Source organism: Miniopterus schreibersii, assembly GCF_964146895.1.
Source record: "Miniopterus schreibersii genome assembly, chromosome: 19".
In the NCBI taxonomy this organism is placed as follows: Eukaryota; Metazoa; Chordata; class Mammalia; order Chiroptera; family Miniopteridae; genus Miniopterus; species Miniopterus schreibersii.
The window spans coordinates 34,707,124-34,733,593 of NC_138119.1; the positions used below are offsets into that span (position 1 = coordinate 34,707,124).

At 48.0% G+C, this 26,470-nt stretch overlaps 1 protein-coding gene and 1 pseudogene across 3 annotated transcripts in view; one reads left to right on the top strand and one right to left on the bottom strand.

Annotated features, from left to right (window-relative positions):
- KIRREL1 (kirre like nephrin family adhesion molecule 1) overlaps nt 1-26,470 on the bottom strand; it is a 101,688-nt gene that overhangs the window by 20,280 nt on the left and 54,938 nt on the right. The window lies entirely within an intron of this gene.
- Nucleotides 20,239-20,645, top strand: LOC308549310 (non-histone chromosomal protein HMG-17 pseudogene; annotated as a pseudogene). Its single transcript has 2 exons — nt 20,239-20,475; nt 20,623-20,645. The product of its transcript is annotated as a non-histone chromosomal protein HMG-17 pseudogene (transcript).

A 26,470-nucleotide genomic window follows, 5' to 3' on the forward strand; every position in this document is an offset into this window, starting at 1 on the left:
GCTCACCCAGATTTCCAGGGGAGGGGGCGGGTCAGGTGAGCAGCCAGCATTATTAATTCAGGCATTGTCCTCATTATTATTCAAATTTATTCATATCATTGCGCATTTCTCCTGCGTAGCTTCATGCTGCAAACTCTCCACACTCATGTTTCTCCTTCCCACAGCCCCCAGAGTCCAAGTCGAGGGCTTGGGAGTGGGGTGGCTTGTGAGCCTTGGCCCAGAGATGGAATTTCTATTCACAGCTTTCCTGCATGGGGCCCGGACACCCTGGTTTCCTAGTAAAGTCTCCAGAGGACAGTGAGAAGTTGGCTCCTTGTCCACTGAAGCAAGGAGGCAGCTGGCCCTGCAGCCGGACAGTCAGTGGGAACCCTTGGGGTCAGGGTCAGAGATGGAGATCTTGCCAGAGGGCAGAGTGGTGTGACCTCGGCCTGTCACTCCTGTCTGGCCTGCCTTTGCTCACCTATACAATGACAAGTCGGGACTAAGAACCGCAAAGGTCCCTTTAAGAGCATAAGTTGAGGAGACAGACAGGTTTGTACAGTGCCTCTGCCACTTCCTAACCGTGTGACCTTGGCCAAGTCACTTACTCTCTAAGCCTCATTTCCCTTATTGGTAAACAGGGATGCAAACGCTTACCTCCCAGAGTGCTGTGGAAAGTGAATGGTATGAGGCTTATGACATGCCAGGTGTGTTCCCTTGCATGTGCCCTCTAAATGGTAGTGATGACCCTTATCTTTCCTGGGCAGTTTGGTAAGTAGAAGAACTGCCAAAATCTTGAATAGTGACATGACAAAGAAGGTATCTGTCCCCCTGGGGATTTTGAAGTAAAATACCCTTTTTGTTTGGGCCTGATTGAAGCAATTTAGTCTAGAGACAGGAGATACAGAAGCAATGATCCTGAAGAGAGAGTCTAGGAAGGAAGAAAAATGAAGGATCTAAGGAATTTAATTCAATGGAAAGGCAGCCTAGATCCTGGGCCTGCAAATGTCATAGGCAATTTTTCCTGGCCCCTAAACAGCGCTTGCAGCAAAGACGTATCTGAGACAGAGTCCAGATGCCATAGGTAGTCCCGACTTGGTTCATGATTAGGAGAAAGCCCCAAGCCTGCCATTACCAAGGCCCACTCTCTCTACTCTGCACACTCCATGTTTTCATCACCCTTCATGCTCTTGGTCAGGCCTTTCCCCAGGTGGCACACTGCTCTCTCCCCCTCCTTTGGGATTCAAATAGTTACCTCCTCTGTGAAGTCTTCCATGACTGGCCTGCATGTCTCAGAGCCCTTTGCACTCACCTCTCACCTCAGCTATAGAAGGTCCACACTGCACTGCTCACCCCATCCCTGCTGGAGGAACCTGGACTATGTCCCTCAGAGCCCCAGCCTTATCCCCTAGCACAGGGCCTGGCCACCAGTCACACAGCAGGTGCTGTGAGTGAGTCCATTGAGTGACAGAATGAGAGTGAGCCGATGCCTGAGGAAACAGCCCTACCTTATGAAACAAGGGGAGAAGCCTGCCCCAGGTCAGGCTGACACTCCAGGAGCGACAGAGACAGGGCAGGAGAGTGGAGGGACAGGACAGGGTTCTCCCTGCAGTGAGAGGAGAAACTGCTGGGGCAGGCTTCACGTCCTGGGATGCTCCCTGAAAGAGGGAGTAGAGTTGGGCCAGGTGGAAGAAACAGAATTCTGGGAGCTCCTGATGCAATGACGGAGGTGGTCATGAAAAAATATGGTCATGAAAAAATAGTGAGGAAAAAGCCTAGAAAGTGAGCCATGGTGCAGGCATCGGAAAAGACACAAAAAGAAGAGCAGAGATGTCCGGGTGGCATTCCAACAAAAAAGGAGGTACTGGGTGTGTCTTTGAGTGTCAAGAAGGAACCAAGAACCAGTAACAGTGTGGTCTACCAAGGATACACACACACCCAACATCACACACCTGACCCTCCACCATCCTTGACACAGAGCAGGGCCTGCGTGGGAACTATGGGGCCAAGTTTCAGCTCCATCCCTCTGCCCTTACCCCACTTCCAGAAAATAAAACCAGGGCAAACGGAGATGCAGAGAAATACCTGGCTGTGGCATGGGAATACGGGGCCTGGGAGCCAGCTGGGAGGGGAACCAGGAAGGGCTGACCACAGACAGAACAGGAAAGCACGTCAAATAAATGGCCTTGCCTGCCGGGCAGCTCCAGTGTAGGCCAGGGTGAATCTGCGTGTGTTTTTAAAATAATTCCCACCTGCTTTGGTACCACTCTCTCCTTGTCTTTAGACACCATCCCAGGTGTGGTGAGCTCCTAGGCAGCCCCTGTGAGGAGGCAGAGCAAACCTGCTGCACACAGGTACAGCCAGTGGGGGCCAAAGAAGTCCCGACAAAGGCAGGCGGAAGGAGAGCGGGAGAGCGAAGGAGAGCAATGAAACTAAAGAAAAGGCAAGAAAGGAAGAGGAAAGGAAAAGAAGATCCAGTGAGAAAAGCACCAGGAAAGGCCCCATCGTGGAGTCTCCAAGAGCCAGGAAAGAGCCACATGTGGGGCACGCACAGACACACACACACACACACCTCTTCTGCACCTTTGCATTCAAGTACATGTTTCTGTACCCCACAGGCATCTGTCTGCACCCACGTCTTGGTACATATGCCCTGGCAGTCATGCTCCCAGAGCCCTGCTTGGCAGGTTTGCCAGGAACCCGAGAGGGAGTGGGGCCAAGCACACGAGAAGCCAAGGAAGCCAGACTGTAGGAGAGGGGGGAGGTGGAAGCCAGGCCCTGTCTCCCTGGATTTATCATGAGTAGTAATGAACCCCCTGGGCTGAAGCAGTCCCCACTCTCTCCACTCTAGATAGCTGCTGGTTCAAAGACAAGCCTGTGATTCACACTGACAGCTTTCAGATGGAACTAAATCTCTCCACACTCCACTCTTCCTCCCTTTCTTTGCTCTCCCCACTCCCCCCAGCCCCGATTCCCCCCGCTCCAATCCCTGCCACTCCTGTCCTGTTCTATGAAAACTCCAACAGCCAGAGAGAGCCAGTCCCATTGGATCCTTTCACCAAGAAAAGAGGATTGCAATTCTCTGGGCAGGGCCAGCCAAGAGAAAAGGAGACAAGAAAGGGAGGTTTGCACCTTTGGGAGAAGGGAGGAAGTGGGAGGGGGGTGAAGAGGGATGCTGGCTAGGGCAGGGCACAGTGAGGACAGATGGGAGAGGACAGAAACTCGGGCCCTAGAGGCAGAGAGAGAAGCAGGTTTGCAGGTTCACTACGGCCTGTAGACCGGAAGCTCCCAGGAGGAAGTACCAGGCCCACCCAGTGGACTGGGCATCGTCTCTGTTGATTTTGCCGTATACAGAGCCCAGCCCAGAATCTGAAAATGTCAAAATGTGAAGGGACTTCATCTCCCAAAGACAAGTTTCCAAACATTCACAGGTTGTCATCACCCCCACCCTTCTGCCCACCAGCATTGAGGTTATAAAGCACTTTGCCTTCACATCACAATTAGAAGTGGAAACGACTCAGTGAGGAGTGGGGGTTTCAAATGCCTTGATTCAAGGGACCCATCAACCCTCATGCTTTCCCATTTTGGGTCCTTTCTCATCCCAAGAAGCTGAACTCATAGGCAGAAGAACCTGTTTCTTTTCTCTCCCCACAGCCTGCTGGCCAAGCCTCCCTGATGTCTACCCCAAGGCTGGGGTAAGGTAGGGACAGCGGAAGGGGAATTGTCCCAGGGACCAGATGGGGTTTTACAAGTGGCCACAATCTAGCCTGGTTTTCTTGTGGTTGAGCAGACCACATAGGCCAGCTGGAGAAGCTGGCCACAGGGCTCGGCTGGTGTTCATAGTGACAGGGGATATGAGTTTATTGGTTTTAGCCAGTGGATTAGTCACTGAAAGAGGCAGAAACAGAATCCCTAAAGAGACAAGGGGAACTGGCCCAATACCGCTGCCAGGGACAGAGCACTCTGGGCCAAGGTCAGGAGGTGTGGGCTTATTGGTCCTGGCTCTGCCACCATTCAGCTGAGTGACTTTGGGGAGGTCACTTCACTTCTCTGAGTCTCGGTTTCCTTAAACTTTAAAGAGAGGAGCTGAATTACTTGGCGCCCAAAGGCCTTTCCAGCTCTAATGTTCTATGATTCTGCGCATCTCCTGCTCTCCTGGGACCTCGGCCAAACCTTGCTCCCATGCCTAAGGACTCAGCCCCATGCCCCATCCCTCTCAGACTGTGAGGAAGGGCTGGTATATCTGGGGCCATCCTGGCATTTCCTCCCTGAAGGGTGTAGAGGGAGGTCTGTGGGTTTGTGACATTGAGACAGTGGCCGAGGGGACCCAGATGATGTATCCAGCATAGGAAAAGAAAGGTGATTCTTTGTTTGCCCTGTAAGGAACTCCACATCAGAGTCCCTCACATCCCCTTCCTCTAGGTTTGTGGTGGGAAAGGTGGATAGAGAGCAAGCAACCCTGGGTCTCTGAAGTGACCTGCCAGCCCAGGCCCAGTCACAAGGACTTTGAGTTCCCAAATTGAAAAAGATCGGCAGGTGCAGGACCTCTAGGCCCCTCTACCCTGCACTTGGGCTAGACCTAATCTGGCAACGCTATGTAAAGGGGTTGTGGCAGGGGACCCTGAGATGTTTTATGGAAAGGACAATGGCACCGTGAGCTCAAGGGATGTTGGTATATAGCAGGTAGGACAGGAGGGAGCAGAAAGGGAGGTGGCAGGGATGGTGGATGGTTCTGCTGAAAAACTGAATTTCATTCTGGCTTCAGTGGGCAAGAGAAGGGTGCAGGAGAGAGGAGGCAGGTGGCTGGCTAGAACTGCAGCTCAGCTAGGAAACAGGATAAAAGGAAAGAGAGCAAAAGACAGAAAGAGAGAAGATGAGAGAACATAAGCTAGGACAGTCATGAGGCCAGAGAAGGTTAGAAGAGATGGAGGAAGGCACCAGTCGCTAGGGTGGGAAGGCAGGCGCGGAAGGTGATCTGCCTGCCCTCCTTCCCCAACCTACAGAAGCAGCAAACGGAGGGGGGGCCCAAATGCTAGCAGTCCCCAAGTCCACAGAGTGGAAAGGAAAGAAACTGAGACACAGGGCACTGAAAGAGACGGCCCAATGTGCAAAGACGAAATGAGAATACCACAGAGAAAAACATGGGAAGAGAGCCACAGACAGAAAATAGAGAGCAAAGTAGCCGAAGGGCAAGCTGGGGACAGGATGCGTGAGAGAGGCGGTAAGAGACTGTTTAAGGGCAGGTAGGAAGGAGGAAGGAGCGAAGGTGACACGAATAAAAGAGACAGAGAATAACATAAAGAGACAGGACAGGGAAAGAGAAGCATATTAAATTAGAAAGAGAATCTGAAGGTTAGAGCCGGAAAGGGCCTTGATCACCAACCCAACACATTTATACGAAGAAATTGAGGGTCAGCAAAGGACAGAGATATTTCAGGTAGGCATGTCTCCAAATTTCCAGTGGCATGTGAGCCAGCCTCCCAGTTACAGAGGGCCCCTTCTCCAGGGGCAGGGCACACCCCAAAACCTGCTCATCCAGTGCTGATGGTGGGGGTAAGGTGAGAGATAAGGAAAGTACCTGGAAACCCTCCTTCACTAAAAGGAGGGAACTAAAAGGGGCACTTAAAGAAAAACTACGGAGGAGAAGCCTGGAAGACACACACACACACACACACACACACGTAAGACCATCTGGGAGAGAAATGAGGAGGACAGGGGGGAGGAAAGAAACTGGAGAAGGCTGGGGGTGGAGAGGTGCAGCAGAGGCCTGGGGGCTGTGCAGACAGATGGGAGGGGAGTTCAGGAGCATTTAGGTCAAAGAAACGGAGTGAAATTCTTGAGAAATGGAAGGGATTTTTGAAAAGATTAGCCAAGGGGAGGGAAATGGAGAGAAGAGGTGGGTTGTACCTGAGGTAATTCCAAAGGCAACTAAGGGCAAGGCCCTTGACTCTCCTCCAAGAAGACTGTCCCAAGTAACTGTTACCACTTGCCTCCCTCCTGCAGGCGTCCTCAAGGGGCTAGCTAATCTTTGCTCCAGGCAGCAGGGTGCCCCCCTGGTGGGAGGTCAATGAGTCACCCCTCTTCTCCCGCTTGCCACCCTGCCTTTTTAAGGGAAAACAAAAAGGTTGTCCTGGGGCCTGACTCCTTTCCCTCCTCCTACATTAACCCCGCCCTCAGCCACACGGGCACGAGGCCTCTGCAGAGAAGTTAAAGTTCTCCTCTGAAAGCCACCCTCTGGTTGCTTTAACACTCTTAGTTAACACTGTTAGGAATTCAGCTTCAGAGTACAATCTGAAAGTAGCCAGAATGGCACTCTCGAGTGCCCTCAATAGGCTCAATGCCCAGGAAGAAATGTAAGTAGGTCCCCAGACCCTCTCCTAAGAGGTCTCCTGGCACTTTCAGAAACAGCTCCAGAATAACACAGCCTCAACTCTGAGAAATCCAGAAAAGTGAGGGCTGGGGTGGCAGTAAGGAAGGCATTTTCTCCGTACTTTGACACCAAAGGTGCCAGAGGACACCCAGGTCTTCTGATACCAGATGGGAGCTCTTAAGGACACTTCTCTATCCGTTTTATTATATTTCTCCACCCCCTCACAACCCTTCTGAGGGGGGAAGGGCACTGGATAAGAACAGGACCACAAACTATAGATAAGAGGTTTTCTTACAGACCCTGGGAAAGTAGAGGATGTGTTGCAAGGAGAAAAACAAAGCTGTAAAAAGATAAGAGAAGCCTCTAAGCTTGGATGGGTCCATTACTCAGAAAAGAAAGTACATTTTGAGAACAAACCAAGGACAGGACACCCTTTGATTTGGTTGCTGTGCCTGGACCCTGACCCCCTCCGGGAGTTTGCCTCAAGAATGCTGACCATTAAGCTGTCCCAGGAATGGGCTGAGCTGTGTTTTAACACCATAGAAACTTCATTACCTTGTTATCGGACTTCAGGATCCTGGAAGGAGACACACAGACCACGGACCCTGCAGCCCTTATCCTGCCCCTCTTCCTGCTTGCACACAGCCCTTCTTCCTTACCCATATATAATCAGCCGGCTAGTAGAATTTACAGGATGACCTGCTGCTCTCTCCATACTGCAGGAATTATTGGAATAAACGCTCATATATAATTCAACTTTGTCTCTGCTTAATTTGGCTCAAGCAGTAACAGGTGGCCCGGACCCATTGTGTCCAGTATCACTTCCCTCAAAGTTAAAAAAATATATATAGCAACATATCCATATCCAGGTGTTAGATCTTAATCTTTCAGAGTCAGGAACCTTTCGTCACATATAACTTCGCAGATCCTCCAGCATTTGCAAGATGGACTGACTCTATGAGCCAGGTGAGCAACTAATTCGGGAAGGAAGGGGGTCTGATGAATGCTCTTTAAATTGGCACTGGCTCTCCACTAGTGCCTCTGAGGATGGCTGACTTGGCAGATGTGCTACAAGCCTGTAACATAGGTATATCCCAAGGCCCCATTACTGAGCCTTCATTACAAGCCCCCAGGATAGACATTAATGACTGTGGCTCCCAGGGCAGCAGATTTTTTATTCGTATAAGAACTTTCCAATAGTACATGGCAGTGAGCTCCCATCACTAGAGGTTTCAAGATAAAGGTAGATGACCATTTGATAACAATGTTCCAGAGGGCTCTGAGTAATATTTAAGATTCCTTTCAATTCTGACACTTTAAAAAAATTCTATTCACACACCTCATATATTTTCTTCTTACTTTGGATGCACACCGATCAATTTGTATCAGTTCAATCGAGGTGGACTGAAATGATTTGTAGTATCAAAATTTAAAAGAAGGAATTCCTGCCCTGGCTGGCATGGCTCAGTGGTTAGGGCGTCGGCCCGCACACCAAAGGGGCACGGGTTTGATTCCCGATCAAGGTCATGTACCTGGGTTGCAGGTTCCCTGCCCTGGTCTGGGTGAGAGTGGGAGGCAACCAATTGATGTGGCTCTCTCATATCAATGTTTCTCTCTCTCTCTCTCCCCTTCCCCGCCTCCCTTCCACTTTCTCTAGAATCAATGGAAAAAATACCCTCAGGGGAAGATTAACCAAAAAAAAAAGAGGAAAGGAAAGGAAAGAATTCTGGACAGAGCCATCTGCAGGGAAAAGAACACTTTGAAAATGGTCTAGGATGGAAGTCATATAAGTAAAACTTTTGCCCCTTGGCAATTAATCAGGAAACTTCAATTAGATAACAATGGGACCTGAACATAATCATATTTTATTTAGACCTGTAGTTTGTAGCAACACTGTATTTTATTCTGGTTCCTTTATCACATGACTAGATTGTAAATTCCTTGAGGCAACAGATGCATCTTAGTTGTGTATCTTCCAAATTTACTAGTACAAAGTGCTTTTTGCACATAATAGGTATTGTCATTTGATTATCTAAATCAGGGGTGGAGAACCTCCATGGAATCATCTGGTCTGGCCCTGCCAAGGCAACTGCAGGGAGGACTGGAAATTCAATAAAGCCTTTTCCATAGCTAATTTTTAAGTTGATAATTTTGTATGGCCTGGGAATGATGTTATAAATATCCAAAAAGCCCTAAGCAGAAAAAAGGTTCCCCACCCCTGATCTAAATTAGTAATTAATGGATAAAGCACCTGCACTCAGAAAAAGTTAACCTAATTCAATATTCATTCATTCATTCATGTAACAAACGTTTTTAGCGTCTCCTACACAGCAGGCACCACCCTGGGCTCTGGGCTGCAAAGTGCACAAGGCAAGTCTGGTCCTGCCATCACTCAGCTTACAGTCTAGTGAACATATGCAAGTATCCAGGCACTCAGCACAATGACTATCATGGTGGAGAAAACAGAGGAAAGTGCCTGTGATCAATGAGGAAATAGCAATTTCACATGTCTGGCTTCCATACTGGTCTTCCCTTGAGCTGAGACCCATATCTTGTTAGCAACCTCTGTTAGCTAACCTCTGTCAGCTCTAGGCCCTTTCTACAGTCATAGAGGTTGGACATTGGAGGCCTTGCTTGGCACATAGTAGATATGCAATAAATATACATTTATTTACTAAAATTGCATTGAGCCTTGAAGACAAGAAGGATTTTGACAGCCAGAGCACTGGGGGGAGGGCATTCCAAAGGGAACAGCATGAGCCACAACATGGAAACATAAAAGACCAGTGAGCAGCTGGAAGTGCCTAGAATTCAGGCACATAAAAAAAATTGGACTCAAGATCATAGCTCTTTCGAATCAGAAGGAATACGGTGGCTATTTGATGGTGTGAAATGTGTGTGTTTTGTGGTGTGTGTGTGTAGTGGGGTGCATGTGTCCCTGTTTGAAGTCATGTGTCTAGTGAGCTTGTGTATGTTATGCATGTCTACATTAAAGTGTTGATATGTAGCCACCAAAAAAGAGAATGGGGCACTTCTGCCTACAAGTAGGACACTCCAGGCTTTTCTAATTAATCTCCATTAAAAAGATTTCCCACAAAGGCACTTCTAAAGGCCCCGAGTTAGGGTCATCTGGATCAATCCTGCGTGAAGTAAAAGCGGCTCCGACCAGCTGCTGAATTGATCCATCTAACTTGGTTCATTTTACACATGCAAGGGGCACGGAATGTTAATTTACTGCAGGGAGCAGAGGGAGTCTGTAAGTGGAGGCTCTGTAATTAACAGCTGTAGGAGGAGGTTCTCAATAGGCAGTGGCTGACATAGGGGAGGAAGGACCCAGAGGTAGTCCTTCAGGGTTGATGACACCAAATCTGGAGACCAGGGCTGAAAAGTCTGGTCTGTCTGCTCCTGATATTTCCTGTTCTGCCAGAGGGCTTGTAAAGAAGGTATTGATTTTCCTCTCTCATCCCATTCAAACCAGCTACTCTGACCTGTGCCCTCATCAGCTTCTCTCACACATGCCCTTTTCAACTTTTCTACTCACCAAAAATTTTGCTGATCTGCGGGGCCCAACTTTGCTTAGTTGTCTCTTTGTCTTGTAGCCGGTGTCAGCCTCAGGACTGCCCAGAGGCCAGAGGAGAAGCCCCAAGCACTTCACTGATGAAGGCGCCCACTAAAGCTTCCCAAAGGCAACATAAAGAGATGTCTGAAGAGGCCCATGGTAAAGAGGGAACAGACATGCAGGTATAGAAGAATCCTTGGAGAAAGCAGCCTGCCTCTTCCTTCATAGCCCCTCTGCTTCTCTCCTTCCCTTTTCAATTGGCCTGTGTTACCCTCCAGTGAAATGGGAAAGGGTCTCTCCTTCCTTCACTTCTCTGGTCTCTTCAATAACCTAATGATTTCTCATTTAGCTGCCCAGCCCTTGATGGGGACAGGCTCCCTCTGATTGCTTGTGACACCAGTCTCAAAACAAATTTAGCACTTCGTTTCCTGGAGGAGCCAATATTCCTCCTCAATTATCTCCTTGCGAGGGGGACAGGGCACCATGCAACCCAACAAGTAACTTAAGTCTTTCCAGATAAGAGAGTCAATCAAGCTCATGGTCCTCAGAAGGATGGATGAAGTGGGGTGAGAGGAAGTTTTCATGGGAACAAGAGGGCTCAGAGCAAGGAAAAGGCAGAGGAAGAGGCAGGGGGGCAGGCAGGATGGTGGAAAACAAACAGAAGCCTCTGAACACCTGGCTCTCAACAAGTTTATGGGCAGATTCTCAAAAATGGAAGGTGGGGATGGGAGCAGAGTGACCTTTGCTCAGATAGCTCTGGAACTTCCTTCCCAAGCCACTCCTGAAATCCTGGCTTTTCATTCAGCCACCCTCTAAACAATGGGCATGGGACTAATGAAGGAAGAAGAGGGTGACTTTGGAATCATGCTATTTCACCCTGGAATGAAACAGGAAAGGAAGAGAAACCTCTCTCTCCAGACCCTTACTCCAGTATTCCTTACACCTCATATCTTTTCCTAACAAAATCACGTACACCTGGCTGGGAAGCCGGAAGAAGCAGGTATCCTCTGAAGGCTCTGCCCCATATCACATGACTGATGAAGGAAGATGAAAAGAAACGTATCCAGCCCAAGAGGCTGTGAGTTGGAGGGATGGGGCTGGAGGTTCTCTGAAGGAAGATGTTGAAGAGGAAGGGCAGACTGAAATAAGAGCCAAAGGGAAAGTGAGCACACAACAACTCCAAATCTATGGGACACAGCGAAAGCAATCCTGGGAGGGAAGTTCATAGCACTGCAGGCCTACCTCAAAAAGCAAGAAAAACTTTTAGTAAACTATCTAACCATATAACTCAAAGAATTAGAAAGAGAACAAGAAAAGCCCAGAGTAAGTAGAAGGAAGGAAATAATAAAGATCAGAGCGGAAAGAAATGACATAGAGACTAAAAAAAACAATACAAAACATGAATGAAACCAAGAGCTGGTTCTCTGAAAAGACAAAACAGATTAATGAACCTTTAGCCAGACTCATCAAGAAACAAAGAGAAAGGACCCAAATAAACAAAATCAGAAACAAAAGAGGTAAAGTAACAACTAACACCACAGAAATACAAAGGACTGTGAGAAAATACTATGAACAACTTTATGCCAACAAGCTGGACAACCTGGATGAAATGGACAAATTCCTAGAAAAATACACTCTTCCAAACTGAATCAGCAAGCAGCAGAAAACCTGAAGAGGCGGATAACAACTGATGAAATTGAAGCAGTAATCAAAAAACTCCCAGCAAACAAAAGCCCTAACCAGACAGCTTCACAGGGGAGTTTTACCAAACATTCAAAGAGTAACTAACACCTTCCTCCTCAAACTATTTCAAAAAATCCAAGAGGAAGGAACACTTCCAAGCTCTTTTCGTGAGGCCAGCATTATCTTAATTCCAAAAACAGATAAAGACACTACAAAGAAAGAAAATTACAGGACAGTATCACTGATGAACATAGATGTTAAAATCCTCAACAAAATATTAGCAAACCGAACCCAGCAATATATTCAAAAGATCATACAACATGACCAAGTGAGATTTAGTCCAGGAATGCAAGGCTGGTACAATATTCATAATTCAATAAATGTGATACATCACATAAACAAATTAAAAGACAAAAATCACATGATCATATCAAAAGACGCAGAAAAAGCATTTGACAAAATCCAACAACCATTTTTGATAAAAACTCTCAGCAAAGTGGGAAGAGAGGGATCATACCTCAACATAATAAAGGCCATATATGACAAACCTACAGCCAACATCATACTCAATGGGCAAAAATTAAAACCATTTCCTATAAGAACAGGAACAAGGCAGGGCTGTCTGCTTTCACTACTCTTATTCAACATAGTACTGGAAGTCCTAGCCACAGCGATCAGACAAGAAGAAAACACAAAAGGCATCCAAACTGGAAAGGAGGAAGTGAAACTGTCATTATTTGCAGATGACATGATATTGTACATAGAAAACCCTAAAGACTCCACCAAAAAACTACTCAATTTAATAAATGAATTCAGCAATGTAGCAGGATACAAAATTAACACCCAGAAATCCATGGCATTTGTATACACCAATAATGAATTCTCAGAAAGAGAAACTAAAATAAAATCCCATTTACCATTGCAATAAAAAATTAAGATACTTAGGAATAAACTTAACCAAGGAGATAAAACACTTGTACTCTGAAAACTACAGGACATTGCAAAAAGAGATAGAGGAAGATATAAACAAGTGGAAGAAATACCATGCTCATGGATTGGTAGAACTAACATCATTAAAATGTCCACACTACCCAAAGCAATCAATAGATTCAATGCACTGCCTATTAAATTACCAACCGCATATTTCACAGATCTAGAACAAACACTACAAAAATTCATATGGAACCAAAAAAGACCCCCAAATAGCTGCAGCAATCTTGAGAAAGAAGAACAAAGTTGGAAGGATCATAATACAAGAACCAGCATATAGATCAATGGAACAGAAGAGGGACCCCAGAAATCGACCCAAGCCATTAAACTCAATTAATACTTGACAAAGGAAGCAAGAGCATACAATGAAGTAAAGACACTCTCTTCAGTAAATGGTGTTGGAATAATTGGACAGGTACACGCAAAAAAAAAAAAAAAAAGAATCTAGACCACCAACTTACACCATACACAATAATAAACTCAAAATGGAAAAAAGACTTAAATGTAAGATGTGAAATCATAAAAATCCTAGAAGAAAACATAGGCAGCAAAATCTCAGATATCTCACGCAGCAGAATTTTCACTGATACGTCTCCTAGGTCAAGGGAACCAAAGGAGAAAATAAACAAATGGGACTACAAAATAAGAAGCTTCTGAAGGCAAAAGAAACCACCAACAAAATGAAAAGGGAGCTCACAGTATGGGAGACCACATTAGCCAATGGTATATCTGATAAAGGGTTAGTGTCCAAAATATATAAGGAACTTAACAAAAGGAAGACAAACAATCCAGTTAAAAAATGGGCAAAGGACCTGAACAGATATTTCTCCAAAGTGGACATACAGATGGCCAAGAGACATATGAAAAAATGCTCAAAGTCACTAATCATCAGAGAGATGCAAATTAAAACCACAATGAGGTATCACTTCACACCTGTCAGAATGGCCCCATTAACAAATCAACAAATGACAAGTGTTGGCGAGGGTGTGGAGAAAAGGGAACCCTGGTGCACTGCTGGTGGGAACGAAGACTGGTGCAGCCACTATGGAAAACAATATGGAGTTTCCTCAAAAAATTAAATATGGACCATTTGAACCAGTGACCCCACTTCTAGGAATATATCTTAAGAAACCCGAAACACCAACCAGAAAGGATATATGCACCTGTATGTTCACAGCAGCATAATTTACAATAGCTAAGATCTGGAAGCAGCCCAAGTGCCCATCAGTAGATGAGGGGATAAAAAAGCTGTGGGACATTCACACCATGGAATACTATGGAACTGTAAAAAAGAAGGATCTCTTGCCCTTTGAGACAGCATGGAGGGACCTAGAAAGTATTATGCTAAGTGAAATAAGCCAGTCAGAGCAAGACAAGTATCACATGATCTCACTCATATGTGAAATATAATGAACAAAATAGGTCCAGAGACAGAGAAGCATGGAACAGACTGACAAGTCTCAGAGGAAAGGCGGGGTGGGTGGGGAGAGATTAACCAAAGAACTTATATGCATATATGCATAACCCATGGACATAGACAATAGTGTTGTGCAGGCCTGGGGGGGACAGGTTCTAGGTGGAGGAGGTCAGTTGGAAGGGTGACTATGTGTAATACTTTCAACAATAAAGATTTTAATAAAAGAGCCAAAGGGGACTTCTGATGGGACCCTGGGAAATGGATCAAAGGAGGAGAGAGGGAGTGATAAGAAAATATTGCTTTAGGGCAAGAGGGAAAACAAGAAGAGGCCAGAGAACCCTGAGAACTCCACTGAAGACAGAAGGGTCCCAAATGTTTAAAAGATGGGAGTGTGAAAGCCTGGGGCTAGGAGGGACAGTGGTGCCAGGAAAGGAGGTGAGGTGGGGGCATATGTTTCATCTGTAGTGACTATGGACAAAGATGAGGAAGGAGGGACTAGGCTCAGAGACTTCCAGAACATGACCTGTGAGAGAGGACATGAGTCACCAGGCCCCACCCCTTGGAATGCAGAATGCCGGACTTCTGCCAGAAAAGGGGGAAGGAGGAGTGGAGGAGGAAGGGGACAGAGACTGATCACTAGGAGGGGTGGCAGATGGTTGTTGTCATTAAGTGGATTCCAGTAAGTCCAGGGAGCCTCAGAGAGCAGCAGAGACCAGCTTGAGTGAGCAGTGAGAGGAGAGAATTAGGGAGCAAAGCCTTGGAAGGAACTTACGCAGAAGCCTCACGCCAACCTGTGTAGGTTCTGCACAATAACCCAAGCTCAACCCCAAAACAGTCACTCTAACCCCCAATTCTAACTAGAACATAAGCTTCTTTGCATCTCAAATGCCTTCAGTGCCTGGTCAGCAGAAGTGATCAATAGATGTTGGCTGAAAAGATGAGCACATAAACCAAACCTTAACCCCTATCTTTAGCAATCACCCCTGCTTCAAGTCTGACCCCTCCTGCCTAGCCCAACGCCCATACTGGCCACTGGCCAATCTCAATCCTAAAGGCCACTGTCCCTAACGACAATTTCACTTCATTAACTCCAATCTCAGTATTTTCTGTCCCCATACCTCTGGATAAATGGTTACAATTCATCTGGGCAAACAAAGGTAGAGAAACAAAAGCTATCAGTGCAACCTGAAGGCCAAAATCAAGTTGGGGATGGAGGCCCCTAAATTTTCTGGGTAATTATGGATGGTGATTCTTCTCTCTAACCCAGACACCCAGAGCTTTCTGCCCCAGGAGCTGGGTCCTAGGAAGTGGGGCTGAACAAGGCTATGAGGTTCAGGACAAAAAGAACCTGATGCTTGAGACACAAGGAACAGCAAGTTTGAGCCGAGAGAAATGTGACAGAGAGTAAGTGAACAGACCCCAGGTCAGGAGGCAGAGCTTGAGCTTCTTCCACTCACAGCTGTGGCCCTGGGGTCCCCTGCTCAGACACGGGGCACAGGAACCCTTCCTAGAGTGCCCACGAGAAGTCGCAGTGGGGAGGGTGCTGTGAAGGTGCTGAGTTGCTCTGGAGACTGCCTATTTGCTACATGACTCTGAGGCAGGCATCTCTCCCTCTTGGCCCTGCCCCTCCCCCCTCAAAATTCCAAGGAGCAAGGCTCTCCACATCTCTCAGGGCTTGTGGCTGTGGCACCTGGGAGAGGAGCTGAATATTATGCTCTGGTCTTGCTGCAGCAAAATCTGGTTATTGGGACATGTGATGGATGAGCTGGGTTTGGACCCCAGCTAGGGAGTGGAATGATGGAGTAGGTCTCTTACTCTTTCCACCGTCAGGTCCCAGATGTCATCTGGAACATGCTCACCTCAGACATGTCTCCCTAACCGAGATCCCTGGAGACTCTAAATCCCTCTCCAACCGTTTCTTGATATAAAGACCTTTTGAGCACCACAGCACCTGCACAAGCTCCCTGAGTTCTGCCCAAATCAGATCAGGAACTCACTCACCCCCAGCCCTGGGTGAGACCCATTGCCTCTGGCCAGCTGTCACATCTGCAGGGGCCTTGCAGAAAGGGGTGGAAAGCCTGCCTCTGCCTGGTGAGGGGCCTCTGGGTATTTTTCAGTGACAGCCACGGGCCTTGAAAGTCTGGGGCAGGGCAGGGAGAAAGGAGGGAGAAAGACAGAATAATCATCAAGGATTTTTAATAACTCCTCAGCTATGGTGTCTGCCGAACAGCAGTTTTCCACTGGGAAAACTCTGTGAGGAATTGTCTTCCTAGGAATGACTCAGAAGGGCTGAGGGCAAGGGGAGGTGTTCTCACCCCAGACCTGGCCCTCTGGGAGCTTCCACTCTGGGCCAGACCCCCAGGCCACAGACACAGCTGAGGACAGGAGCAGTCACTCTAAGAAGACGTTACAGAGCGCAGGCAAGCCAGCCTCCAGGAACACATTCCCCAGCCTGCTCCAGGAAATCGTCAGTTGGCAGGCAATTACACGCCTATCAAAGGGCTTCTTCCCTTTACCTAATAACTCACCAAGGAACTGTTTGAAGTAGGAGTGTCATCAAAGGATGTTAGAGAAAGCCCTGGTGACCGTATTTTCAATGGCCTAATTTTTCAGATGAGGACACTGAGGTCCAAAGATGCTGCAAACATGGTGACAGCAGGACTCCTAGAAACCAGAAATCGAAGTCTCCTGAAAATGAATCTTTTATGAAAATAGAATTTCCATATACTTTTCAGGGGGCCGACTGCTGCAGAGGCCCGCACCCCGGTTCTCCAGTGTGTTAAGGGCAGCTGTCCTTTGGGTGGGAACAATGGGAAAACTCGGGGTAACCCATCATAACCACTATACATCTTCTCTTTTCCTCGGATCACTCTGGGAGGGCTTTCTGGCAGCAATGGCTTCCGATGTAGGCTGGGAAATGGAGCCATTTCCTGAGCCTGTGGAGTGATGGGCGGAAAATGGCTCAGTGGCATGGATAGAGGGCAATACTCTAGGTCTGTGAAAAGCCCTGGAAAGGAATGAAAAAATAGGGGTACTTATAATACACATGTGTGAAAGGCACGGGGGCCATGATGGGAGGGCTGAGAAAGTTCCAGGTCTTAGAAGGTCAAAGAACCTACAAGCTTAGTGGCTCTGAACAGACCACCAGGTCCACGCACATGACTAGGTGGGTCCCCTTGAAGCCCTGGCAGCCTGCAGAGAGCGCCCAATATCCCACATACTCGAGCATAGAGGAGAGTGTCACCCCGCAGTTGCCTTCACTTTAGGCTACGTGCTAAGAGCAGAGGACTCACACCTCTATCCCACGCACTCCCAAGAGCCCCCAAAGGCAGTGGCACCTCTGCAGCCCAGGCCCTGGCACACAGCAGGCACTTACCTAGGGTTTGAGGGACAAAAACGTTGGAGGCCTTTCTAGAAGGCACATGAAGGAGAAACGCAAGTCTGGAAGAGATACCTCCACCCTGGCAGAAAGCCAAGGCTGAGTGATTCTTCTCGGTTTCAGAAAGGGAAACTAAGGCACCTGGGATTAGGCACGCCTGCCAGAGAAAACGTCCTGAAAGACACCTAGGAGTCAGCCCGCAGCCCCAGCTCAGGCTGCCAGCCCCCTGCCCAGCCAGCTGCTCTGCAAGATGTAAAGTGCTATCTAAACATGATGCATTATTAACACTTTAGAAATCATATTTCCCAGCCACCCAGCTGGAGCTGGGAAATGAATTCTTCCTTCTGCTCCCTGGCAGGGGAATTATTGTTGGAACCAAATGTGACAGCTGTGACTGTAACTGGGGGCCGAGGGCGGGAGGGCGGAGGTCACAGGCACTCACTGGGGCAGGTCCTGGTGCCTCTCCTCTACCTGGGGCCTTGAATCAAACACTTCGGCACTGCCTGGCACTGCCTAGGCAAGGCGGCCACGCTGACCCCTGCCTGTCCCACCTCATGCTGACCAAGCCCTCGGGCGTCCCTGCGGAAGGCACACAGAGCTGTGACGCCGTCTCTTACCCCTAGGCCGCTGCTGCTGCTGTACCCCCCCCCCCCATCCTGCTCGGTGAGGAGTTACAGAGGGCAGAGGACTCCGACCTGACGAGAGACACGTGGCAGAAAATCTGGATAGATGATGGGCCCGAAGTCACAGCTACAGGGCCTCACAGGAGAGGAGGGCACGGAGCGGAGCGGGCCACAGAGAAATGCAATGAGGGAGGAGCCGAGCGTGGCCTGGAGGGCCCGGTGGCCTCCAGCAGGCCCAGAGGTGAAGGGGGATGGTACTGACAAGCAGGGACTGGTTTTGCCCAAACGGGCTGAAAGGAGAGGACTGGGCAGCACAGGGAGTGGGGGAGTATACCTCGGGCAGGAGGCAGGCTGCAGGCACCGGGCTCCATCCTGCCCACAGGGGAGAATCACCAGCCAGGGGGCAGGGAGGAAGGAGGGCGGAGGGAGGGACTTGCCTGCAAAGACCAGTGCTTGCTCAGTGGTGAGGGAAGGGGCCTCAAGCGGCGTGTGTGGAAGAGGGAGCGCTGCCAAAGTCACCGCCATCCCCATCCCAGGACCTGCCCCTGGTCTCCCTTGTGCTGGGTTCCTGTCTGCATGCTCCACTGGCAGTGCAGGCGGCTTGTAATTAGGCAGGGGGAACAGATTAACTACTTTTCAATTAAAACCTTAACTGAGGGGCATATAGATATAAATGTGGGGAGGCCTGATTCTTTTCTAAGCCAGGCTTCAACATCCACAATGCCTAGAAGGAGATGCAGGGAGGGTGCCCAGGCAGCCCCGGTGTCATATAAATTCTGCACATAATTACATGACTTTAACACCACGAGATGCTAATAAAGTATTTGCAAGGTACACAAATTAACAGCGTGTTGGCATTCCCAAGAACGTGCTTGGCCAGCCAGGGCACAGGGAGGGTTTGCTGCGTCTGCCTACGAGGTTGGGGCGTCTAGACTGTGGATGCAGACACCCCTCCTCGGTGTCTCAGCAAAGATCTATGCTATTCAGGCCTGGCCCTACCAGCTCATCTCTCTGGAACCCCCAGCTCTGGGAGCAAGGAGAGTGAGGCTGTGGAGCTACGAACAGCTGTTGGTGATGACAGCAAATGTCAGGGTACAGGAGCTGAGGAGAGGCTCCCTCTGCTTCCTGAGCCTGGTCTCTTTCCTCCCACCTTCTTCAGCAGGGCCAACAACAGGCTAGGCAACCCTGGGCTGCCTCCTTCTCATTCATTCAGAGGGGAAGGCAGGTGTCAGTCCAAAGTTGTTGGAGCTTAGGTTCAATCAGGTGCCAGCTCTGCCTCTCAGAGTCCCCGTTTCATCAAAGATAAAACAGGAATAGTGGGTGGCCCAAGAAAAGGGGGCAGCAAGAAGGCACAAAGTCTTCACTGAGGATGCTTAGTGAAGTGCATACCCCCCCACACCCCACTTCCACCCACAGGTTATGAAGTAAACTTGTCAAGGTCAGGACTTCACCTTACCCAGGTGTTGTTTCAACATTCCACAGCACAGGCCTCTCTGTAGAAGTACATATTTGATAAAATAAATATTTGTTGACACCCTGGTCGGTGTTGCTAAGTGGTTAGTGCCGACGCACACACAGAAGGGGCACAGGTTTGATTCCCAGTCAAGGGCACGTACTTGTGTTGCAGGTTCAATTCCAGGCCTGGCTGGGGCTTGTGTGGGAGGCAATCAATCGATATGTCTCTCTCACATTGGTGTTTCTCTCTCTCTCTCTCCCTCTCTCCCTCCCTCCCTTCTACTCTCTCTAAAAAGCAATGGAAAAAATATCCTCGGGCGAGGGTTAAAAATAATAGTAAATAAATAAATAAATATTTGTTAATTAAACAGAATGGAGGGATATAGAGGATGAGGAATTCTAATGGCAATTTGGTGGGGCAAGATCTTAGCAGAGAGAGTAACCAAAAACATCTGCTGGGAATCAGAAGAACTGGGTTTGAACTCCAGCCATTTACTACCAGGGAAACCATGGCTGAGCCCTTGGTTTCCGCACCTGAAGTGCACATGCTGGACCGAAGGTCTGAGAGATGCCCCTGACTCTTGAGAAGGTGTGACAGGGAGTGTGTTCTGAGAACCATTCTGAGAAAATGCCTTGGCACAATCTTAGGTTGGTCATCAGAACATTACTCAGGACTCAGCATGCTGTTTGGGATAATCAAAAATTAAATAATAGTAATAATGATGCTTCCATAAACATCCACAGGCAACTGATTGGCAAAAACATCTTGGTGCCGTCACCATCATGCCCAGGAAGGCTGCAGGGGATGCTAAAGGAGATAAAGCCAAGGTGAAGAGCACACCACAGGGATTTGCCAGGCTGTCTGCTAAATCTGCTCCTCCAAAGCCAGAGCCCAAGCCTAAAAAGGCGCCTGAGAAGAAGGGAGAGAAGGTACCCAAAGGAAAAAAGGGGAAAGCTGATGCTGGAATTACCCTGAAGAAAATGGAGATGCCAAAACAGACCGGCCACAGACAGCTGAAGGTGTGGACATACAAGTGAAGTGTGTGCATTTTTTAAAACTGTGTAATTCTGGTGACTGTACAGCTTGAAATACTATTTTTAATAAAGTTTTATAAAAAAGCAGAATTTTCTTTTACTCTTTTTTTAAGCTATGTTGTTCGCACACAGAATACTTCATGGTTGTTTTTTGAGGAAGGACATATAATCACTAACAGAATGTCTCCAAGGCTGGATTAATATGAGAAAGAAACACCTTTCCCTTCTAGTTTTGAGAGACTCCCTCTTGGTGCCTCGGAGGAGGGGTCTCTGGATGTTGGCACACATTAGCCACCTGGGTACAAACACCTTGTGGTGTGGAAAAACAAAAATTCGTTTTGTCCTTTCTGCCTCTCCACGTTAAACATGGACTTGACTCCCTGAAGCCCAGAGACCTGTTGGGACCTGACCCAGAAACATTGGTTACCAGTGTGTCAGGCAATCTGGGCTTTCTAGTGTCACCACTGAGGTGGCATCCCTAAACAGCAGTTCCCTTTTTAGACTGTGGATCTACAGAATGAGAATTCTGCCATTTTCGTTTCATTTCCTGAAAGTCAAGGTCAGCTTGTGAAAAGCTGCTCACAACATGCTTACTAATCAAACACCCACAGGCAGCATCAACCCTCACTCTAAACGTTCCCTCTTCCGAGCATAAAATAAAGATCCACTGAGTTTTATGGTGGCTTTCTGATTTTGGGAGTCCACTGAAGAACAGAGTTTGAAAGGTGCTGTATACTGTTAATGAATGTCTGCCCGAAATACCATGATTGTTTATGGAAAGTTTCTTTAATGAAGCTACATACAGTTTCGATTGGGAAAAAACCATCTTGTTTATAACTCCTGTGTGAGTTTGTGTCAGGTTGACGCAGTCAGCCCTCTACCTCCACCCACACTCAGCTCCAACCCATTCCTACCACTTTCTTGGTTACCCTCCACCTGTGGTCCCAGCAAAAACTGGAAAAACTCTGGAACCTGGACAGCAAGCAAGTGCCAAGTTCAATGCTATCCTAATCAGCAAACAAGTATCGGGGCCCTGCTCTATGACAGGGTCTCTGCTAACCACCAGGCTCAGGCCAATCATCAGCTTTGGCGTTTAGGGGAGAAATGATGAGGGGACAGTGGATATGAGAGGGGTCTGTGCAAGGGACAAAATTAAGCCTTGAACCAGCAAATAGGAAAGTAAAGAGATCCTAGGCACAAAGAGCAATAAACATCAAGGCAGGAAAGTGTGTGGTGTGTCTAAGGAAGAGTGTGGCATGGCTGGAGCTCTGGGTACTTACGGAAAGGCTGGGTTGTTTATTTTTTAAATTTTAATCTGAGGATATGTTTTTATTGATTTTAGAGAGAGTTGGGGGGGTAGAGAAACATCAATGTGAGAGAGAACGTCAATTGGTTGCCTCTCATATGTGCCCTGACTGGGAATCAAACCCAGGATCTCCTTATTTTCCTATTTGCTGGTTCAAGGCTTAATTTTGTCCCTTGCACAGACCCCTCTCATATCCACTGTCCCCTCATCATTTCTCCCCTAAACACCAAAGCTGATGATTGGCCTGAGCCTGGTGCTTAGCAGAGACTCTGTAATATAGCAGGGCCGCAAGCTTTTGCTGTACAGGACAACGCTCCAATCGAGCCACCCAGCCAGGGCTGGAAGGGCAGGGTTTTGAGAATTAAAAGTGATAATCCCTTCATGTGCACTTGCAAGCTACCTGTGCCTAGCAATTCTAGGGTACTGCATTTTTATTGTTGATGGGACCTGAGAAAGGATAGGTAGACTGGGAATCAGAGTGGCAGGTCTGGAATGCTGTTCATGATCCATCCGCTCAAAATGCGCACTGACCCTGCTGTGTGGCAGGGACTGTGCTGGGGGCTTGAGGCAAGAAGTAGAATCCCACATGCCTCCTCTGAAGGAACAGACAAGGGAGTACAGACTTTAACACGGAACGCAACACGGGGTTATGGGACCCGCGATAAAAGTATGAAAGGAATATAATGGGTGCACAGAGGGAAAAAATGGCCAGTTTGGCCTGGGGTAGGGGGTTCGCAGTCAGAAAAGCTTCACAGAGGGGATATCACTTAGAATAAGATTTGAGGATGGAAGGTGTTCACAAAGCAGAGGAGCGTTGAGGTCGGGTGGATAAGTTCCTCCAGGCACAATATCAATGTGAGCACAAAAGGCTCAGAGGTATGGATTTTGATGGACTACGGCATCTGCAAGTGGTTCTGATTAACTAGAAAGAGAGGGAATAGAATTGGGGTAAGAGAGGTAAGCTAGGGCCAGGTTATATAGAGTTTTAAGTGGTGGATCAAGACTTTGGATTTTATCACAGTGGTTAAGGGGAATGAATGAAGAATTAGACAGAATACTCTGCCAGTCATTGGGGGAGGGTGGGCACAGTTGGGGAGCTGCAGCACTGCTCCTGGAAAGAAATTATTAGGACGTAAAACTAAGACAGTGGATAAGGAGAAATGAAATAGATATGAAGGAGGTAGAATCAACAGGACTTAGTGGCTGGGAGAATGTGGAAGCTAAGGGGAAGGGGAACATTTTCAGTTCGGGTAACCAATCAGTAGGCAAGGACAACTATGGGAGTCCTGGAGAAGGGCAACCATCCAAGGTCATTCTAAGGAGTGTGGACTTGATCCTGTAGATAATGGAGAGCCAGTAATGGGTAGATTTTTAAAAATCACTCTTGCACCCACCCCAGAGAAAAAGTAAGCAAGAGAGAAGCCTAAGTTAAGGGAAGGGTGAAGGTGGGAGGGAGAAGAGAGTTGGGCTATCCATTTACTTTGTCCCTCCAAGGAGGAGATAACCACAAGCCAAGTGTAGTGGCAGTTACTCTCGGTTGGTATTGTTGTGGCTATGTGTTGGTTGTTGGTAATGTTGACAGTTGTGAGGAGCAGATGATATGCACATAGTAAATACTTTAAAATATTAGCTGTTTTCACATCACTATTATTTCATTAACATCAGCCCTGTCATTTGTTGTGTGACCATGAGCCATTACTAATAATACTAATAATACTACCAATAATAATAACTTATCATCTGTGATTGTAGATGACAAAAGATAGAAAGAGGGGCTTGGGAGTCAGGGTTCTCATGCTCCCTCTGCTTCAGGAAAGGCCGTGGAAGGAGGAAGCCCTTCTAGGCACAGGGATCACCATGAGCACAGGCACAGGGGCGGGGGACCATGAAGGCTCTGAGTAAGAGCGTGAGCAGACCTTACAGCCACACTGGGCCGTCTGCGTGCCCCTGCTGTCCGCTCACCACGGTCCTTCCCACGTCCACCATCAGCATAGCTGGGGTACTCCAGCCACCACTAAGGGCTGAGGAGGGGCCTTTGCCCTGAACAATGGTAAGCAGATGTTCTTTCTCCCCAAAAAGTTTATGCTAAAGCAGGGGAAAGGGAAGGTTGACATGAAGGACTTGCTGTTCTCAAGTTTTCAAGAATCAAGATCAGACTTGGAAAAGTTTAGACATTGAGACCAGGGAAGTATCAGATGGACACAGCTCTCTGCCTGCACTCTTCAGAATCATAAAATGGTTAGAACTGGAAGAAACCCACATGAAATGAGCTAATCCAGATGAAAATCCTGAGGCCCAAAGAGGTGAAGTGAGTTCCCCAAAGTCACAGAGCTGGTCAAAAGCAAAACCAGAAGTATAACTTGGTCTATCTGGATTCCTAATGAGGTGCCATCTCCACTCCCACCCCATCCCAGTCCCGTCACCATAAAGGTCCCTGGTCACAGAATATTCTGTACTATAGTGTTGAGTGGCCTCTCGGAATTAAGTGACTCCTGTATTTAAGTTCGCCTCCATGTTCTCCATCTGATCTCCGAGTCCCTGCAGAACCCTGGGTGGAGGGGACTGAGGTTGATCCTGTTTGTGCCAGGAGGCTGCTGGTGTGGGGAGTGCTCAGCCTGAGGTACAGTACCCGTCAGCGGTGCAGCAGTCCCTGGAACCCAGGCATTCCTGGCTAAACGTTCTAGGGACTCCCTTCAACCACGCATCACATGCATGCATACATGGGCATGCGTGCACACACACACCTCTTTCCCCCAAACCCCACCTCCAGACACTGAGTTTTGGTTTTAACCTGAAAAACTGCCAAGTCCTCGGTCTTCACCCAAGGGATTTCCAAGAATTGCTCACCTACACTTGAGATCAGCTCAGCACATAAAAACTGTGACTAACTCTGGCCCTGGCTCACAAGCCTTCTGTGAACCGGGCATCTTCAGTCTCATTTCCTTGCTCTACCCACTGACCCTGCTCCTTCCCCACTCTCATTCAAACCAGGCTCTCACCCCAGACACTTTCCTGTCTTATCAACGTCCCTCTTAAATGTCCCGATTTTACCTGTCCCTCTCCACGTGGACTCCCTTGGTTGAAGTCTGAGTCATCACTCCCCTGAACTACTGCAGGAACCTCCTAATTGCTTCCCGCCTCCAGCTTTATTCTCTTAGATCCATTCTGCCCACAGTTGCCAGAACGATCTTTCTAAAACACAAATCTAACTTCGTCACCTTGTGAAAAACCCTCTAATGGCGCCCCAGTGACTTCAGATGAAGTTTAAATTAGGTTAGGTCCTGCCCAACTAACCTATTCACCTCTTTAGCATCACCTTCTTTTCTCTTCAGTGTGCACTGTACCTTCCAGAAATCCAGGGGTGCTGGGCGTGCCCGCACACCCCAAGCTGCTTCCTCCTTTGTGACCTGCCTCAGCACGCTCCCCTCTCCTGCCACGTGGCTCACTCCTCTTCAACCTTCAAGACACAGTCCAGGCTTAGTGCCCCGGGCGCCTTCCTTAAAACCCCAGCCTTGAGGACAGATGCTATATATATATATTTTTTTCTTTTTAAATATATTGATTTCAGAGAGAGGAAGGGAGAGAGAGAGAGAGAGAAATATCAATGATGAGTCACTGATCGGCTGCCTCTTGCACGCCCCCTACTGGAGATCGAGCCCATAACCCAGGCCTGTGCCTTGATTGGGAATCGAACCGTGATCTCCTGGATCTAGGTCAGTGCTCAACCGTTGAGCCACGCCTGGCCAGGCAAGATGCTATATTTTTAATTTATCTTTATATTTATCAAGGAAGGCTCGCTCTTAGTAGGCTCTCACCTAACGTTTGCTGTATTGAACTGAACCCGAAAGCTGACTTTCTCTTCCTTTCCCACCTCCTACACCACTTGTTCTACAAATATTTTATTCATTCTGCCTCCTCACTTGCTAATACAAGTGCTTCTTCAATGCAACCCAAAGGCCCCTCTTCCAGGAAGCGTTTCCTGACGAGCCCCATCTGACTGCTTCTCTCGATATCGCTGAGCTCAGTCTGTACTACATCCCTGAGCATCTCTACCTTACCACTCACTTCTTTCTTAAAAGGAAGCTCAACTCCTATGAAATTGGACAGCTCGTTCTTTCTCAAAGACCCTAAATGCTCTGTACTCCCTTAGTCAATGCCATACTATTTCCTACCCTTGCAATTCCTCCTCCAGCTGTGGGTCAAAGACTTCGCCTCCCACCTGTGGCATCACCCAGCACACGTTTTTACTGTACCAGAGGCTCAGCTGCGGTTGTTAAGGGCCTGCGTTGAACTGCTGACTTGTATGTTTTATGTTCTTTTTGTATGTGTGCAGAGGTGTGTGTTCCCTTTTCCTTTCTTAGGTGTTTCCCGTCACCTCCCCGTGTTCCAATTTGAACGGCACCTCTGAGATCGCTTCCCGCTTTGATGTTCTGTGATTCTGTAGCTGTGAGTTCACGAAGGGCAGGAACTTGATCTTCCCCACAGCTCCAGCACACCGAGGCTCAAAAAAATCATGCTGAATGAACTGAATTCCCCTCCTAGTCTTTCTCTCTCCTCTTTCCTCTTAAGGGTGGCGACTCAGTAGCCAGTTCTGCTCCTCAACCCAGGGCAATGGCTTTATTTCCTTCTCTGTGCCTCAGTTTCCTCATTTACAAAATGAAGATAATATAGTGG